Below are 7,509 nucleotides of genomic sequence, written 5' to 3' on the forward strand. Positions count from 1 at the left end.
ACAATGACATGGACCACTTGAGTATTAATTCCTGGCACCACAGTGAGCAATGGAGCTGGGGCAAGCGACATTCTATTTTTGATACTTTATCAGACAATGATACAGACAATGAATCTGTTGATTCTTTGTGCCAATGCTGACTACTGCTATTTCAGTAGCATTACAAATGATAACTACAAGCATGACGCCCCACCCTGAATTTTAAGCAACATGTTATTTAATGCCTTTAGATACATTTATCTTACTTACGTTATTAACACGACTGCTGGATACAATCTAAATAATTTAGTACAAGCTTTTGGAAAAAGAAGGCCAACTTGTTGATGACAATCACGTTAATCAAATAATATTTAGTTATAAGATAACCACTAACCTTCATGTTATTGTTTCTTCTGACATATTATTGAAAATCTTAAAATGAAAAGCTTTTAAAAACGGACACTGGTATGATTTTCAGAGGTTATTGCAAAGCTTATTTCCTGTAAATAATCTCCTAAAAATGTAAACCCCCAAATCATTATTGAAACACAAATAGTATTTACTTTGTGCTGATTACTTTATTACAGGTACTTAGAAAAAAACACCTTATCTGACTGGAGGGAATGCTGGTTGGTTTACTGACCTATAACTCCCTGGTTCTGACACTGGGTTTATATAGTGAGATGTGGTGTGGTGAAAAACACAAGAGTCAGATGCTTCAGAGACAAAGGAAACTGATTTTATTAAACCAAGCAAAATTGAGAATATACATAATCCCTGACAAAAAAAATGATATTTAGAAAATAAAACAATGCCAATCATCAAGTGAAATGAGAACTGTCTGATAGCTACTAACACCTCAGTTAACCCTTGCAGCCCTGACTTGGTACAATGGGTTTTAAATTATGGAGAGCTGTTATTTACTGGGTGACAGGGGAAAAGACAGAGAGAGAAAGAGAGCAAACGCAAATCCCGGGATCCTATCCTGTTTCCCTTCTCTGGGAAATGCCCTGCACTGTTGGTCCTGAGGCCTACCCTTCCTTCCCTAGCTTGCTGAACTGGGACAGAGGGTCTCAGTGGCCTTCTCCTCACCCCCGAAGTGGCCTCTGTTGGCTTGGACAGAGGTGGATGTCACTGCCGTTGCCCCCAGTCGGTCTCTTGGCTCTCCAGTTACTTCTTGTCAGTACGTGGAGGTTCGTGGATGAGAAGATTGCTTTCTCTCTTTCTTTTCCTGCGTCTGCGACTGGCTGTGGCGGATTCTCATTATAGTGACTGGATCTCTTGCAAACACCCCAGAGGTCAGGGTTCCCCAGTTATACAGACTGTCAGTTTTCCTTATCTCCCAAATCTGGAATTGATTACCAAGCTGTTGTTCCTCTTCTCAGGGCTGAATGAGCCTCCTGAGTGTTAGATGACGTGTCAATGGTTCTCCAATTAAAATGAGTGGATTTCCAATAGTTTTTTTAATGTCCATTATTTCTCTTAGATGGATGTAGGTTAAGGTGTTGCTGCTCCCATTCATAGGGTCATAGAGATGTACAGCACAGAACCTGACTCTTCAGTCCAACTCATCCATGCTGACCAGATATCCCAACACAATCTAGTCCCACTTGCCAGCACCCGGCCCATATCCCTCCAAACCCTTCCTATTCATATACCCATGCAGATGCCTTCTAAATTTGCAATTGTACTAGTCTCCACCACTTCCTCTGACAACTCATTCCATACACGTACCACTCTCTGAGTGAAAAAGTTGTCTCTTAGATCTCTTTTATATCTTTCCCCTCTCACCCTAACCTATGCCCTCAAATTATGGACTCCTGCCCCCCCCACCCCAGGGAAAAGACTTTGTCTATTTATCCTATCCATGCCCCTCATTCCAGGTTTGCATGTTGCACAATGGTATGGAATGTTCAGTATCTCTGCGCCCAATCAAATGATTAAAAGTTGAATGGTTTCATAATTCTGTAGGCTCCAGAATGTCTCAGCAGTTTGTTCTGCAGGCTGGCGTTCATTGTCTTTTGGCTGAGGCATTTGTGGGGGTCTTCCTTTTGCCTTACAAGCTTTTCCCTGTACCAGCCAGCTGCCCCTAGGCTTACATGTTGCCTAGACTGTTTCAGCTGGAGAGCTCAGTGACTCAGTTCAAAAGCGAATTCCACAAACCCATGTCCCAAGTTCAGAGGGTTTTAGTCCAGGGTAACTGATGAGAATTTTTTGCCTCACCTTACAAGACCAATTACAATTAACTATTAATGAAATACTGCATTTATCAAAAACATACATAAAGCAAACAATAGGGTAATGACTGTATGCAACTCACTATCTTGTAGGCAATAGAGAATATATTGCATTCATTTAAAACCAAATTTGCCTTCTATTTCCCATTGGCAAGAATTCAGTATTATTTTAAATATTAAAAGTTGTATGAATTTAAACTGTGATGGAATGAAGTAACCATTGTCAGTCTCAGAGGAGGATAATAAATGCAACTGTTTAGAATTTTGTCAAATTGATAAATCAAGTTACTTTGGTGATAAGCTCAGGAGCTGATCATGATAAAAGTATGAATATGATAAATCAAGTTACTTTGGTGATAAGCTCAAGAGCTGATCATGATAAAGATATGAATACCTTTCTTGCGCCAGTGACTCAGTCACAACTTGATAAGACTGACGCTTGTTCGAGGTAACAAGCAAATACCCAAAATGTGACTGGAATAAGGGAAATTATGCAGAGGACTATATTTGTATTACAAGTGTTTACTTGGGGGCTGCCAAGGTTTCTTGATTCTGTTGCTCTGCCTTCATGGTGCATACAGCAGACGGAAAGAATAAAAGTAAAATACATTAGAATTGGGATATGAATAGAAATAAAAATACATGGTTACATGTGGAGAAGTATCAAGCTGCAAACTTGTTGCCTGAGGTTTCATAGAATAGCACAGGATAGGAGGAGGTCAATTGGGCTGTTGATGCTAGAGCAGCCTTATTGAAATGTAATCTGGTTAGTTCCACTCAACCATTCTCTCCCCATGATAGTGGAATTTTTTTCTCCTTCAATCATTTATCCAGTTTTCATTTGAAACCTATTATCGAAGTTATTTCCTCACCAGATTAGGCTATGCATTCCAAATTGTAACTAAAGAACCCCACAAGGATATTGTTATAAGGACATAAGAAATAGGAGCAAATCTCCTAAAGCTGCTATGCCATTTAATAAGATCATGGTTGAGTTGATCATCATCTCAACTTCACCTTTCCATACCCTCCCTGCCCCAAGAATACTTGTCTCTCTTATAGGCCAAATATCTGTCTATCTAAATTTTGAATATGTTCAATGGCATAGGCACCCACTGCTCTCTGGGGTAGATAATTTCAAAGATTAATTACCATTTGAGTGGAGAAATTCCTTCTTGTCCCTTTGTAAATGGGATACCCCTTAGCTGTGCCTCCTAATTCTAGATCCCCTCTCGAGTCACATGGACTGCAACAGTTCAAGAAGGCAGTGCGCCACCACCTTCTCATGAGCAACTAGTGACAGGCATTAAGTTCTGGCCAGCTAGTAATGCCCACATCCTGCAAGTGGGGAAAATAAAAATAGAAACGCCATCTCAGCACCTACCCTGTCAATTCCATCAGAGCCAAATATCTTTCCAAGCATTACCTCTCAGTGTAGGCCCAATGTGCTCAATGTTTTCTCACATAATACACCATTCATCCTTGGATTCAATCCAGTAGGCTGGAAGCTAAAAGGTAGGACGGACAGAGTAATCATCTCTGGGTTGTTGCCGGTGCCACGTGACAGTGAGGCAAGGAATAGGGAGAGAGTGCAGTTGAACACGTGGCTGCAAGGATGGTGTAGGAGGGAGGGCTTCAGGTAATTGGACAATTGGACTGCATTCAGGGGAAAGTGGGACCAATACAAGCAGGACGGGTTGCACCTGAACCAGAAGGGCACCAATTTCCTGGGAGGTAGGTTTGCTAGCACTCTTCGGCAGGGGTTTAAACTAATTTGGAGGGGAATGTGATCTGGACTTGTAGCCCAGCAAATAGGTTAACTGTTTTTCAGGCTGTCCAAGAATGTAGGGAGGCTGTGGAGAAGGTAGCACTGACAGGGAATACTTGCGGAAACAGAGATGGGTTCAAGTGTGTATACTTCAATGCAAGGAGTATCAGAAATAAGGTGAGTGAACTTAAGGCGTGGATTGGTACTTGGGGCTACGATGTTGTGGCCATCACGGAAATGTGGATAGAAGAGGGACAGGAATGGTTGTTGGAGGTTCCTAGTTACAGATGTTTCAGTAAGATTAGGGAGGGTGGTAAAAAAGGAGAGGTGTGGCATTGCTAATTAGAAATGGTATAATGGCTGTAGAAAGGCAGTTCGAGGGGGATCTGCCTTTGGAGGTAGTATGGGCTGAAGTTAGAAATAGGAAAGGAGCAGTCACCTTGGGTGTTTACTATAGGCCCCCCAATAGCAGCAGAGATGTGGAGAAACAGATTGGGAAACAGATTTTGGAAAGGTGCAGAAGCCACAGGGTAGTAGTCATGGGCAATTTCAACTTCCCAAATATTGATTGGAAGCTCTTTAGATCAAGTAGATTGGTCAGGGCGGTCTTTGTGCAGTGTGTCCTGGAAGCTTTTCTAACTCAGTATGTAGATTGTCCGACCAGAGGGGAGGCCATATTGGATTTGGTACTCGTAACGAACCGGGACAAGTGATGGGCTTGTTAGTGGGTCAGCATTTTGGTGATGGTGACCACAATTCTGTGACTTTCACCTTGGTTATGGAGAGAGATAGGTGCATGCAACAGGGTAGGCTTTACAATTGGGGGAAGGGTAAATACGATGCTACAAGACAGGATCTGAGGAGCATAAATCGGGAGCATAGGCTGTCAGGGAAGGATGTCATTGAAATGTGGAACTTTTTCAATGAACAGATACGACGTGTCCTTGATATGTATGTACCTGTCGGGCAGGAAAGAGATGGTTGTGTGAGGGAACCTTGGTTGATGAGGGAGGTTGAATGTCTAGTAAAGAGGAAGAAGGAGGCTTACATAAGGGTTAGGAAACAAGGTTCAGACAGAGCGTTGGAGGGATACAGGATAGCCAGGAGGGAGCTGAAGAAAGGGATTAGGAGAGCTAAGAGAGGGCATGCAAAATCTTTGGCAGGTAGGATCAAGGATAACCCCAAGGCCTTTTATGCGTATGTGAGAAACATGAGAATGACAAGAACAAGGGTAGGTCCGATCAAGGACAGTAGTGGGAGACTGTGTACTGAGTCGGAAGAGATAGGAGAGGTCTTGAATGAGTACTTTTCTTCAGTATTTACAAATGAGAGAGACCGTGTTGTTGAAAAGGAGAGTATGAAATGGACTGGTAAGCTAGAGGAGATACTTGTTAGGAAGGAAGATGTGTTGGGCATTTTGAAAAACTTGAGGGTAGACAAGTCCCCTGGGCCTGACGGGATATATCCTAGGATTATGTGGGAAGCAAGAGAGGAAATTGCAGAGCCGTTGGCAATGATCTTTTCGTCTTCACTGTCAACGGGGGTGGTACCAGGGGACTGGAGAGTGGCGAAGGTTGTGCCCCTGTTCAAAAAAGGGAAAAGGGATAACCCTGGGAATTACAGGCCAGTTAGTCTTACTTCCGTGGTAGGCAAAGTAATGGAAAGGGTACTGAGGGATAGGATTTATGAGTATCTGGAAAGACACTGCTTGATTAGGGACAGCCAGCACGGATTTGTGAGGGGTAGGTATTGCTTTACGAGTCTTACTGAATTCTTTGAGGAGGTGACCAAGCATGTGGATGAGGGTAGAGCAGTGGACGTAGTGTACATTGATTTTAGTAAGGCATTTGATAAGGTTCCCCATGGTAGGCTTATGCGGAAAGTCAGGAGGCATGGGATAGTGGGAAATTTGGCCAGTTGGATAGAGAACTGGCTAACCAGTCAAGTCAGAGAGTGGTGGTAGATGGTAAATATTCAGCCTACAAATCTTCGCACAAACCTTGAATTCAGCCTGGAGCCCAGTTACAAGTGGAGTTCCGCAGGGATCAGTTCTGGGTCCTCTGCTGTTTGTAATTTTTATTAATGACTTGCAAGAGGGAGTCGAAGGATGGGTCAGTAAATTTGCTGACAATACGAAGATTGGTGGAATTGTGGATAGTGAGAAGGGCTGTTGTCAGCTGCAAAGGGACTTAGATATGATGCAGAGCTGGGCTGAGGAGTGGCAGATGGAATTCAACCCTGTCCAAGTGTGAGGTTGTCCACTTTGGAAGGACAAATAAGAATGCGGAATACAGGGTTAATGGTAGGGTTCTTAGTAAGGTGGAGGAGCAGACAGATCTTGGGATCTATGTTCATAGCTGTTTGAAAGTTGCCAATCGGGTGGATAGAGCTTGTAAGAAGGCCTATGGTGTATTAGCGTTCATTAGCAGAGGATTCAAGAGTCGTGAGGTGATGTTGCAGCTGTACAGGACCTTGGTAAGGCCACATTTGGAGTACTGTGTACAGTTCTGGTCGCCTCACTTTAGGAAAGATATGGAAGCTTTGGAGAGGGTGCAGAGGAGATTTACCAGGATGTTGCCTGGAATGGAGAATAGGTCATATGAGGATAGATTGAGAGTGCTAGGCCTTTTCTCATTGGAACGGCGAAGGATGAGGGGTGACTTGATAGAGGTTTATAAGATGATCAGGGGAATAGATAGAGTAGACAGTCAGAGACTTTTCCCCCGGGTACAACAGAGTGTTATAAGGGGACATAAATTTAAGGTGAAGGTTGCAAGGTGTAGGGGGGATGTCAGGGGTAGGTTCTTTACCCAGAGAGTGGTGGGGGCATGGAATGCACTGCCTGTGGGAGTGGCAGAGTCAGAATCATTGGTGAACTTTAAGCGGAAATTGGATAGGTACATGGATGGATGCTTAAACTAGGATAAATGTTCGGCACAACATTGTAGGCTGAAGGGCCTGTTCTGTGCTGTATTGTTCTATGTTCTATGTTCTATGTTCTATTAATCTTAGTTTACAAATCCCATTGGTTTGCAGTGTGAACAGTGATGAAAACTGATAAAATACGGTATATAATTTCAGTGAGACCTATAGCAACATGCATTTATGTTGGACCTTTAACTTAGAGAAACTATCCCTACATGTGAAGCTGGCATAATCTGTCAAAAATTGAATTGAAAATGGAATCTTGTATACTTTCCTGTGGCGTGTTTGAGGTACAACTGCTATCTTTCCACCTCCATCTTGACTATGACTGCATTATCAGGTGATGAAGGAGCAGCACTCCGAATAAACCCGTTTCAAATAAATGGGTTGAACTATAACCTGATGTTGTGTGACATTTGACCTTGTCCAACCCAATCCAACACTGGCACCTCCACATCTTGACTATGAGTGATTCAGCAAGGTGTCAAGAGTGTGATGCTGGAAAAGCACAGCAGGTCAGGCAGCATCTGAGGAGCAGGAGAGTCGATGTTCCATGAAAAGCCCTTCATCAGAGACATTCATAACATTGATTCTCCTGCT

This window comes from Hemiscyllium ocellatum, chromosome 17, assembly GCF_020745735.1.
Source record: "Hemiscyllium ocellatum isolate sHemOce1 chromosome 17, sHemOce1.pat.X.cur, whole genome shotgun sequence".
Lineage (NCBI taxonomy): Eukaryota > Metazoa > Chordata > Chondrichthyes > Orectolobiformes > Hemiscylliidae > Hemiscyllium > Hemiscyllium ocellatum.